Below are 12,806 nucleotides of genomic sequence, written 5' to 3' on the forward strand. Positions count from 1 at the left end.
AGGGGAAAATACTGAGTGGGGTGCTGGGACCAGTACTGTTTCTAATGTACATAAATGATGGAATTTGCAGATGATCTCAAACTAAGAGAGGCAGTGGAATTGAAAGAGGCAGTTCAGAAATTAGACCAGGTTAGGCAAAATACGTAAGTGGGCACAACAGTGGCAGAGAAGGAGCAGCACCAAGTGTACCTAAAAATGAGGTGCCAACCTGGGGAAGCTGCACCACAGGAATGCATGCTAAACAGCAGACGCAGCATGTTATAGACAGAGCTAAGTGATCCCACAATCAATGGATCAGATCAAAGCTCTGCAGTCCTGCCACATCCAGTTGTGAATGGTGATGGACAATTAAACAATTAACTGGAGGAGGAGGCTCCATGAATATCCCCATCCTCAATGATTACGGAGCCCAGCACGCGAGTGCAAAAGACCAGGCTGAAGCGTTTGCAACCATCTTTAGCCAGAAGTGCCGAGTGGATGATCCATCTCGGCCTCCTCTTGACGTCCCCACCATCACAGAAGCCAGTCTTCAGCCAATTTGATTCACTCCACGTGGTATCAAGAAACGGCTGAGTGCACTGGATACAGCAAAGGCTACGGGCCCTGACAACATCCCGGCTGTCGTGCTGAAGACTTGTGCTCCAGAACTAGCTGTGACTCTAACCAAGCTGTTCCAGTGCAGCTACCACACTGGCATCTACCCGACAATGTGGTAAACTGCCCAGGTATGTCCTGTCCACAAAGCAGAACAAATCCAATCCAGCCAGTTACCACCCCATCAGTCTACTCTCAATCATCAGCAAAGTGATGGAATGTGTCATCGACAGTGCTATCAAGCAGCACTTACTCACCAATAGCCTGCTCATTGATGCCCAGTTTGGGTTCTGCCAAGACCACTCGGCTCCTGACCTCCATTACAGCCTTGGTCCAAACCTGGACAAAAGAGCTGAATTCCAGAGGTGAGGTGAGAGTGACTGCCCTTGATATCAAGGCAGCATTTGACCGAGTCTGGCATCAAGGAGCCCCAGTAAAATTGAAGTCACTAGGAATCGGGGGGAAACGCTCGACTGGCTGGAGTCATACCTAGCACAAAGGAAGATGGTTGTAGTTATTGGAGAATGATTATCTCAGCCCCAGGATATCGCTGCAGGAGTTTCTCGGGGCAGTGTCCTAGGCCCAACCATCATCAGCTGCTCCATCAATGACCTTCGTGACACACAAGTGCTAGGCAAAGACTATCTCCAACAAGAGAGAGTCTAACCACCACCCTTTGACATTCGACGGCATTACCATCACTGAATCCCCACCATCAACATCCTGGGGGTCACCATTGACCAGAAATTTAACTGGACCAGCCACATAAATACTGTGGCAACAAGAGCAGATCAGAGGCTAGGTATTCTGTGGCGAGTGTCTCACTTCCTGACTCCCCACAGCCTTTCCACCATCTTCAAGGCACAAGTCAGGAGTGTGATGGAATACTCTCCACTTGCCTGGATGAGTGCAGCTCCAACAACACTCGAAGCTCGACACATAGAAACATAGAAGATAGGAGCAGGAGTAGGCCATTCGGCCCTTCGAGCCTGCTCCGCCATTCAATGAGATCATGGCTGATCATCCAAATTCAGTACCCTGTCCCTGCCTTCTCCCCATATCCCTTGATCACTTTAGCCTTAAGAAATATATCCAACTCTTTTTTGAATATATTTAATGAACTGGCCTCCACCGCCCTCTGTGGCAGAGAATTCCACAGGTTCACCACTCTCTGGGTGAAGAAATTCCTCCTCATTTCAGTCCTAAATGGCTTACCCCTTATCCTTAGACTATGACCCCTGGTTCTGGACTCCCGGCCATCATAAACATCCTTCCTGCATCTAGTCTGTCCAGGCCTGACAGAATTTTATAAGCTTCGATGAGATCCCCTCTCAATCTTCTAAACTCCAGTGAGTATAAGCCCAATCGACACAATCTCTCCTCATACGTCATTCCTGCCATCCCAGGTATCAGCCTGGTGAATCTTCGCTGCACACCTTCCATGGCAAGAACGTCCTTCCTCAGGTAAGGCGACCAAAACTGCACACAATACTCAAGGTGCGGCCTCACCAAGGCCCTGTACAACTGTAGCAAGACATCCTTGTTCCTGTACTCGAACCCTCTTGCTACGAAGGCCAACATACCATTTGCCTTCTTAACCGCCTGCTACACCTGCATGCTTACCTTCAGCGACTGGTGCACAAGAACACCCAGGTCTCTTTGCACTTCCCCTTCTCCCAATCTATTGCCATTCAAATAATCTGCCTTCCTGTTTTTGCCACCAAAGTGGATAACCTCACATTTATCCACATTATAGTGCATTTGCCATGTTTCTGTCCAAATTGTACTGGAGTTTCACGACATCCTCCTCACAGCTTACCCTCCCACACAGCTTTGTGTCGTCTGCAAATTTGGAGATATTACATCCAATTCCCTCGTCCAGATCATTAATATATATTGTGAACAGCTGGGGTCCTAGGACCGATCCTTGCCGTACCCCACTAGTCACTGCCTGTCACTCGGAAAACGACCCGTTTATTCCAACTCTTTGCTTTCTGTCCGCCAACCAGTTTGCTATCCAAGTCAATACCTTGCCCCGAATCCCATGTGCCTTAATTCTGCACGCTAATCTCTTATGTGGGACCTTATCGAAAGCCTTCTGAAAGTCCAAATACACCACATCCACTGGTTCTCCCTTATCTATTTTACCAGTTACATCCTCAAAAAATTCCAGTAGATTAGTCAAGCATGATTTACCTTTTGTAAATCCATGTTGACTTTGTCCGATCCTGTCACTGCTTACCAAGTGCTCTGCTATTACATCTTTTATAATAGATTCTAGCATTTTCCCCACTACCGATGTCAGGCTTACCGGTCTATAATTCCCCGCTTTTTCTCGACCACCTTTTTTGAATAGTGGGGTAACATTAGCTACCCTCCAATCCATGGGTACTGTTCCAGAGTCTATCGAGTACCCTGGGATGTAGATTATCAGGCCCTGGGGAGTTATCGGCCTTTAGTCCCATCAATTTTCCTAACACCATTTCCCTATAAATACTGATTTCTTTCAGTTCCACCCTTTCATCAGGCCCTATGTTCCCTGGCATCTCTGGGAGGTTATTTGTGTCCTCCTTTGTGAAGACAGAACCAAAGTATGAATTTAGTTGGTCTGCCATTTCCTTGTTTCCCATTATAAATTCCCCTGATTCTGACTGCAAGGGACCTACGCTTGACTTCACCAATCTTTTTCTCTTCACATATCTATAAAAGCTTTTACAGTCAGTTTTTATGTTCCCTGCTAGCTTACTCTCTCATTCTATTTTCCCTTTCTTAATTAATCCCTTTGTCCTCCTTTGTTGAACCCTAAACTGCTCCCAATCCTCAGGATTATTGCTTTTTCTGGCCAATTTATATGTCGTCTCCTTGGATCTTATGCTATCCCTAATTTCCCTTGTTAGCCACGGTTGAGTCACCTTTTTTGTTTTATTTTTATGCCAAACTGGGATGAACAAATTCTGTAGCTCATCCATTCGGTCTTTGAATGTTTGCCATTGCCTATCCACCGTCAACCCCTTGAGTGCCATTCCCCAATCAATCCTACCCAACTCGCTCCTCAAACCATCGTAGTTTCCTTTATTTAAATTGAGGACCCTAGTCTCTGAGTCAACTACTTCATTCTCCATCTTAATGAAGAATTCGATCATATTATGAGCGCTCAGACCCAAGGGGCCTCGTACAACAAGATTGCTAATTAATCCTTTGTCGTTACATAATACCCAGTCTAAGATGGCCTGATCTCTGGTTGGTTCCTCAACATATTGGTCCAGGAAACCATCCCGTAAACGCTCCAGGATTTCCTCCTCCACAGTATTATTACTAATTTGGTTGGCCCAATCTATATGTAGATTAAAGTCACCCATGATGACTGCTGTGCCCTTATTGCACGCTTCTTTAATTTCCCTTTTAATGCCATCCCCAACCTCCACTTTACTGTTTGGAGGTCTATATACCACTCCCACTAATGTTTTTTTCCCCTTAGTATTTCTCAATTCTACCCATACAGATTCCACATCATCAGAGCTAATATCCTTCATTACAATTGTATTAATCCCTTCTTTAACCAGTAATGCTACCCCACCTCCCTTTCCTTTCCTTTTTGTCTATCTTTCCTGAATATCGAATACCCCTGGATGTTGAGTTCCCAGTCTTGGCCATCCTTGAGCGACGTTTCCATAATCCCAACCAAATCATATTCGTTTACCTCTATTTGCGCAGCCAATTCGTCCACCTTATTACAAATGCTCCTCGCATTAAGACACAAAGCCTTCAGGCTTGTTTTTTTAACGCTCTTAGACCTATTAGAATTATTATTTACTGTGGCCACGTTTGATTTAAACCGTTGATTTCTCTGACTGCCACTTTTGTTTTTCTCCTTCCTATCTTTTGCCCCTGTTTCCCTTTCCTCTGTCTCCCTGCTCAGGTTCCCAACCCCCTGCCATTTTAGTTTAAACCCCCCCAAACAGTGCTAGCAAACCTCCCCGCAAGGATATTTGTCCCGCTCTGGTTCAGGTGCAACCCGTCCGACTTGTACAAGTCCCACCTTTCCCAGAAGCAGGCCCAGTGATCCAGGAAACTAAAGCCCTCCCTCCTGCACCAACTCTTTAGCCACGCATTTATCTGCTCTATCCTCCTATTCCTATACTCACTAGCACGTGGCACCGGGAGTAATCCAGAGATTAGAACCTTTGAGGTCCTGCTCTTTAATCTGCTACCTAGCTCCCTAAATTCTTGCTGCAGGACCTTATCCCTCTTCCTACCCATGTCATTGGTCCCAATGTGAACCACGACCTCTGACTGTTCACCCTCCCCCTTCAGAATGCCCTGAAGCCGTTCAGTGACATCCTTGACCCTGGCACCAGGGAGGCAACAAACCATCCTGGAGTCACGTCTACGGCCACAGAAACGCCTATCTGTACCCCTTACGATAGAATCCCCTACCACTATTGCTCTCCCACTCTTTTTCCTCCCTTCCTGAGCAGCAGAAGCACCCCTGGTGCCAGGAAGTTGGCGGCTGCTGCTGCCTTCCTCTGGTAAGTCATCCCCCTCAACAGTATCCAAATTGGTATACCTGTTTGAGAGGGGGATGGCCACAGGGGTCCCCTGCGCTAACTGCCTGCCTCTACTGCTCTGCCTGATGGTCACCCATTTCCCTTCTGCCTGTGCAGCCCTTACCTGTGGTGTGACCAACTCACTAAACGTGTTATCCACGACCCTCTCACCATCCAGGACAAAGCAGCCCGCTTGATTGGCACCCCATCCACCACCTTAACATAGAAACATAGAAGATAGGAGCAGGACATAAGAACATAAGAAATAGGAGCAGGAGTAGGCCAATCGGCCCCTCGAGCCTGCTCCGCCATTTAATGAGATCATGGCTGATCATCCAAATTCAGTACTGTGTCCCTGCTTTCTCCCCATATCCCTTTAGCCTTAAAAAAATATATATATCTAACTCCTTCTTGAATATATTTAATGAATTGACCTCAACTGCCTTCTGTGGTAGAGAATTCCACAGGTTCACCACTCTCTGGGTGAAGAAATTCCTCCTCATCTCAGTCCTAAATGGCTTACCCCTTATCTTTAGACTGTGACCCCTGGTTCTGGACTCCCCCACCATCGGGAACATCCTTCCTGCATCTAGTCTGTCTAGTCCTGTTAGAATTTTATAAGTTTCAATGAGATCCCCTCTCATTCTTGTAAACTCCAGTGAGTATAAGCCCAATCGACCCAATCTCTCCTCATACGTCATTCCTGACACCCCAGGTATCAGTCTGGTGAATCTTCGCTGCACTCCCTCCATGGCAAGAACATCCTTCCTCAGATAAGGTGACCAAAACTGCACACACTACTCAAGGTGTGGTCTTACCAAGGCCCTGTACAACTGCAGCAAACTTGCTCCTGTACTCGAATCCTTCACTCCCTCCACCACCGGCGTACCGTGGCTACAGTGTGTACCATCTACAAGATGGACTGCAGCAACTTGCCAAGGCTTCTTCACCAGCACCTTCCAAACCTGCGACCTCTTCCACCTAGAAGGACAAAGGCAGCAGAAGCATGGGAACACCACCACCTCCACGTTCCCCTCCAAGTCACACACCATCCTGACTTGGAAATATCTTGCCGTTCCTTCATTGTTGCTAGGTCAAAATCCTGGAACTCCTTCCCTAACAGCACTGTGGGAGTACCTTCACCACAAGGACTGCAGCGGTTCAAGGCGGCGGCTTACCACCACCTTCTCAAGGGCAGTTAGAGTGGGCAATAAATGCTGGTCTTGCCAGCGACGCCCACATCCCAGGAACAAATAAAAAAGAAAAGTGGAAGCGCTGCACCTGGGAAGGAAAATAGACGATACTTCATAAATGGTGTTGAAATAGTCCAGGAGTCTTAGATTTGATGCTAAACAAGTGTGGAGCATCAGTCAACAAAGCTAATCAGATGTCGAATTATAAAACCAAAACAGTATAATGCAAGTCAGAAGAGATAGCGATCAAACTGTACAGTGTTCTCGGTAAACCACGCATCCAGTTCTGTTCACCAAGGAATGAGATGTTCAAGCGCTGGAGGATGTCCAGAGAAGCGTTGTTGGGTTGACCTCTCATATCAGGGAGTTGAGTAATGAGGAAAGATAGGACAGACTTGGACTTCTCAGCGTGAAAAGATAATCTTGTAGAAGTATGCTAGATTGGTAAGACTATACAAAAGTGATTAATGTATGGAATAAACTTCCAGATGGAATTGTGGCGGCAAAAACCCTGCAATTATTTCAGAAACAACTGGATGGCTGCAGTGGGGTGGTGTGTTAATATCTCTCTGGATGGTTGAACTTAAAATAGACCAATGGTCTTCCTCTTTCAGAATTATCCTGTAACCTTACGATTTCTGAAGCTGTTGCTGCTCCGAAGGATGTATCTCTGCAAAGGGAGAGGGGTTGGTAAAGCAGTAGTCCATTCTTTGGAGCAGCGGCATCACCTACTAACTGGGAGTGATGCTGGTGGGTGAAATCAGCATTGCTGATTTTTATCTGCAAACATGGACAAGTTGAGTGATGACTTTGAAATGCTGACTTGTTCGCATGAATCGCAAGGCTACATGTAAAGAAGCAGTGGCTTTACCCCCTAGGCCTTTGTGTGAGCTTTCTGCCCAACTGAAATATCAACCTTTCAAATACATTGCTTTAGTAAACACCATCATCTTGTTAACAGCTAGGACACTTCTGCATTTAAACCCATCCGGCCTACTAGAAGCAAGGAAGAGATTTATGTTTTGATTCTCTCTGTCTGCCTCTCTGATCTACCTCCTCACATCACTGTTTTATTTTTGATAAATATACAGAACAAAGGCAGCTACCAGTGCATACCAAGTGTTCGCATTCCTTGTAAGAATCACTTTTATAATGAATGTCCATGTGCAAACTCAGCATCATTCCAATAAACCCTGATCAGCATTTACAGTGCATTCATAAGTGACAACCCATCTTCTATATCTACACACTGCACCCCATTCTACTTTGTTTTACTCCTTGCCCACATTAACCCCTCAAAATTGACAAAAAAATCAAAAGGAGGCAGATCCTTAATATTTAACAAGTTCCCCCTTCGTATTTCACAAGACTTATTTCAACTTAATTGGGGTTTAATCGAACTGTATAGTTGTCCTCATTATTTATTGACTTCCTTTCAGAAATTGAGATTGCTTGGAGCTACCTTGTCTATCTCCTTCCATCTTTGTCTGAGTTCTTTGAGGAAGCTCATACTATGAACTGTCAGCATATTGGACTTGTGTGTTTAATAACCTGTATTGGTTGTAAATGTTCACGTATTATCGCACTTTCACCAAACTTGATCTGGGGCTTATTTCTAATTAGACTTTTGCTCCTTTTGATATTGGACAGGCTGAAAATGATGGCCTGAATTTTGTGGTCAGCGGCGAACGAACGGCACTAGCCATTCATTACACTCACTTGCCCACAGACTTTCTATGGGCTTTTGCACTGGAACTTGCTATAAGTCCACTCTACAGGGGATCTGGGACTTGTGTGAACAGGGAAAGCAACTGTGTATCTCCTTAACCACCTTAACAAATCAGATTGAAGAATCCTTACTGAGGCATGCAGAGCCTGAACCAGGAAGTGTCATTTAGAATAGATAATTCAATGCCAAATCATGTACAGAAAGTGAAATAAAGAGAAGGAAAGAAAGATGGGATTAAGAGAGAGAGATGAGACACAAAAAGTAAAAAAAAACTTTAAATTTTTTATTTTTTAAAAATCTCCAACAATAATTAAAATCTGAAAGAATGAAACTCCACACTTATAAAAGTTAAGTTTCAGTGCCAGAGAGGTTGTTTGGCAGTAATTAAGACTTATCAATCTGTTAAAAAATGTACTTACACTCAAATGGACAAACCCTAACTTTTTTTAAATGAATTTAGTGGGTATCTATCATGTAAGTACCACAACCTTGTGTCGTTCCTTTTCCATGTGTTTCAATGCCAAGTCTCTCAGCAAGATACTATTATAGCAAAGCTTCTGGAGGAGCAGGGCAACTTGGACAACAACTTCCTGATTTCTGCATTTAACTGTGCATGTGCGGAAGTTGCTGTTTTTTTTATTCATTGATGGGATGTGGGCGTCGCCGGCTGGCTAGACCTGCATTTAGTGCCCATCCCTAATTTCCCTTGAGAAGATGGTGAGCCGCCGCCTTGAACCGCTGCAGTCCATATGGTGTAGGTACACCCACAATGCTGTTAGGAAGGGAGTTCCAGGATTTTGGCCCAGCGACAGTGAAGGAACGGCGATACAGATCCAAGTCAGGATGGTGTGTGGCTTGGAGGGGAACTTGTAGGTGGTGATGTTCCCATGCGTCTGCTGCCCTTGTCCTTCTAAGTGGTAGAGGTCGCGGGTTTGGAAGGTGCTGTTGAAGGAGCTTTGGCGAGTTGCTGCAGTGCATCTTGTAGATGGTACACACTGCAGCCACAGTGCGCCGGTGGTGGAGGAAGTGAATGTTGAAGGTGGTGGTTGGAGTGCCAATCAAGCGGGCTGCTTTATCCTGAATGGTGTCGAGCTTCTTGAGTGTTGTTGGAGCTGCACTCATCCAGGCAAGTGGAGAGTATTCCATCACACTCCTGACTTGTGCCTTGTAGATGGTGGAAAGGCTTTGGGGAGTCAGGAGGTGAGACACTTGCTGCAGAATTCCCAGCCTCTGGCCTGTTCTTGTAGCCACAGTATTTATATGGCTGGTCCAATTCAGTTTCTGATCAATGGTAACCCCCAGGATATTGATAGTGGGGGATTCAGCGATGGTAATGCCATTGAATATCAAGGGGAGATGGTTAGAGTCTCGCTTGTTGGAGATGGTCATTGCCTGGCACTTGTGTGGTGCGAATGTTACTTGCCACTTGTCAGCACAAGTCTGAATGTTGTCCAGGTCTTGCTGCATATGGACACGGACTAATAACGGTGAGCACTGTTAGCCTCACTGTTATTTTTACTGCAAAATCCGGGTCTATATTTGAAGTGTGCTCAAAATAAATGAATAAGCTAAAACTTTAATTTTAAATCACGCTTTAAAAGTTATTGCACTATTATTACATCATGCGTTTGTAAAATAAATGTATAAATTTTACTCTGGTGTTTGGGTATTTCTTAGCCCCCTACAAGTTGTGCTTTATTTGACACTTGGCAGAATCTATCCAGTACTCATTCAAGTGAAACCTGAAGTGAAAAAAAAACTGCAAATGCTGGAAATCCAAATTAAAAACAGAAAATGCTGTTTTCGGACTGGAGGGAGGTATACAGTGGCAACCCCCATCTGTATGAGGACCACTGCAGTTTTTGATGTACATTAATGATTTAGACTTGGATCTACAGGGAACAATTTCAAAATTTGCAGATGACACAAAACTTAGTGTAGTAAACAGTGAGGAAGATAGTAATAGACTTCAAGAGGACATGCACAGAAGGAGGCCATTCGGCCTATCGAGTCTGCGCCAGCTCTTTCGAAGAGCAATTCAGTTCGTCCCACTCCCCTGCTCTTTCCCCATATCCCTGCAATTTTTTCTCCTTAAATTACTCCCTTTTGAAGGCTACTGTTGAATCTGTATCCACCACCCTATCAGGTAGTGCATTCCAAATCTATGAAATACACAGCTGTAAATAGTTACAGTAAACTTTTATTTATTGTAAACAAGTGATGGCTTCAAACAGTGTCCATGAAGTCCTGAAGTAATACGATAGCAAAATACTGCGGGTGCTGGAAATCCGAAATAACAACAGAAAACGCTGGAAAAACTCAGCAGGCCAGGGCAGCGTCCGTGGAGAGAGAAACAGAGTTAACGTTTCTAGTTGAAGACCTTTCGTCAGAACTGGAAAAAAGCAGGAAATGGAAAGCAGGTTTAGGGGCTGGAAAAAGGGGGAGCGGATGAAAGAACAAAAGGGAAGGTCAGTGATAGGATAGAAAGCAGGAGAGATTAAGAGACATTGAGAGATATTCAAGGCGGTGGTAATGGGACAGGTTAAGGAACAAAGGATGGCTCTAGATGGAGTGTGAATTGCGCTGGCAGAATGAAGGACAGCTGCCATGTGGGAGGGAAGAAGAAAAAAAAGTCCTGAAGTAATGCTACTTCTAGATCAAAGAAATTAAGCACTTTGAAATTATTAACACGCACGCATATTTATAGATTAGCGCAGATGAGTCTAATTGCATGCAAAAAGGAGTTGCTTGTTACCAAATTCATAAAACAACAGAGACATTATTCATACTTTCAAGAAATGTGCAGATTAGGTTGGGTGATGCTATTGATTAATTTCCTTCATTTAATTTTTGTGCATTTAATTATTTCTAAAATGTATGTGTAGACGTGCGTTGCTGATGTAGGAAGTTTTAATGTTGGTTGCACTGACTTTCAAACTGGCATAATGTGGGCAAAATGTATGTCTGTAACCTACCTTAATGCCCGCAAGAAGTGTCAGTTCTGTACTAACCTAGGCCTTCGCTGCAGTGAAATCCATCCTTTTAGTGAATTGCTGCAATGAATATCACAGCACCAGAACAAAAAGCAACTGTAGATTCAGAAAACGTGCGTGCTTATTTGAAAGTCATGAATTATAACTTTATTTTGTAGCCACTTCCCCAATGCTGTGGACGATCTGTACAGGATACTGATGAGAAAATATAATTGATGGTATATACCCACGGTTAGCAAAAATTATTGTGGCAGTAGCATTTATATTTGCTGCTGTCCATACTGGTGTCTTGGAATTGTTAAGAAAACCCCCTCTTTAGTTGGTTCTTAGTGCATTCAGCAGTAGCAGTGTCAACACTTTTTGTTTAAAGAGCTGACCCCAAGTTGTGGCTGTTGTCAGCCACATCCCTGGAAATTAAAGTAAGGATTGTGCACAGGACTCTAAATAATCCAGGCAAAGCTTCAGAGAATTTAGACATCAAAGGTTCCTGTTGTATGGAACTAAATGTGATATTTCCTTCCAGGAATTGTTAGTGAGAAGCACTTCAAACTCGCAGAAGTGTGTTTGTGGAATATTCTTCTCAATTGAGTTTGATGAATTCAAAAAGGATTTTTTTTTTAATGAACGGGAAGTACTTATCTCAACATTAATTGTAGCAAATAGTTTTTTCCCCTTTTGAGAATTATAATTCATAAAGTTTTATTGTGGAGACTTGTGTACATCCACTGTAGGGGAGCTGATACACTGGAATGGCATTAGGGAAGAGGGCTCTCCCTGAACTGTGTAACCACTTGGCAGCATTGATAACACTGGCGTGGCTGTGTTTATAACCTGTTCACAGACCGTGAGCTATAGGAATCCTCTTGTGCCAATTCACTCCAGCATGTCCACTCCAATAAGATGATACGCACAAGGGGCTTTCATGGACCCACATATGTAATAACATGATGGGTAGCGGAAAACTCATTTTCTGTGACTTGCATCACAGTGAGCGTACAGCGCTTATTGTATTTAGCCTTCCACTTAAATTCCCCTGTTTAATAGGAAGTTGCTTCCCCTGCCCCCCCCCCCCCCCCCCCCCCACACACACACACATTTCTCCCCTCTTGTCAAGGATAGACTCTTGCTGAGGTACAGCAGCGCAATCGTTACCAGCTGTTCGGTACCTATCCCAAGTGGCCATTCTTTCTGTGAGCCTAGATTATGAATAGCAGTTTTATTCAACCATGAAAGACATCACCGCCAAGCCAGACCATGCCATCTTCAAGTGTCCACATTTGCACACTTTCCAGTAGAAGGCACCAGTTATGGTAGTAGTTGCAGTGCTACGCAATTGGTTTCATTGCCCCTGCACTTGCAAGAGGAGAAATAAAACATCAGCTACAGTTCCCACTCTTGACCAGGAATGCAAACTGTAGCTGATTTATTTTTCTCCTTGCCAAGTGTAGAGGCGATGAGGTCAATTTTGTAGCACTCCAACTGCTGTGGTAGGTGAGATTAGCTAACTCGAGTCCAGACGGCGCGTTATATCGGTGATTTTTCTGATCTGTATGGCGTTGTGCTATACCAGGTGGCGCCTTTGCCCACTAGTTTATTGAGCGTCGCTTTATGTAAAAGTCACTTGTATAAGAGTTCCTGCAGTGGCAAGTGTAAATTCTGGAGGAAGCTAGCACTGTCAGGCTGCAAGCAGAGTCTGTAAAGGGTCCAAGCTCTCTGCTTGGCTGAGTAGCATGTTGCTTTTCGACTGGTG

The 12,806-nt window shown here is 44.5% G+C and overlaps 1 protein-coding gene across 9 annotated transcripts in view; it reads left to right on the forward strand.

Moving 5' to 3' along the window:
* The window catches only part of stxbp6 (syntaxin binding protein 6 (amisyn)), a 372,616-nt gene that overhangs the window by 282,063 nt on the left and 77,747 nt on the right, over positions 1–12,806 (forward strand). The window lies entirely within an intron of this gene.

Source organism: Somniosus microcephalus, chromosome 12 (genome assembly GCF_052327205.1).
Source record: "Somniosus microcephalus isolate GS21.2 chromosome 12, FLI_Smic_1.0, whole genome shotgun sequence".
Taxonomy (NCBI): Eukaryota; Metazoa; Chordata; class Chondrichthyes; order Squaliformes; family Somniosidae; genus Somniosus; species Somniosus microcephalus.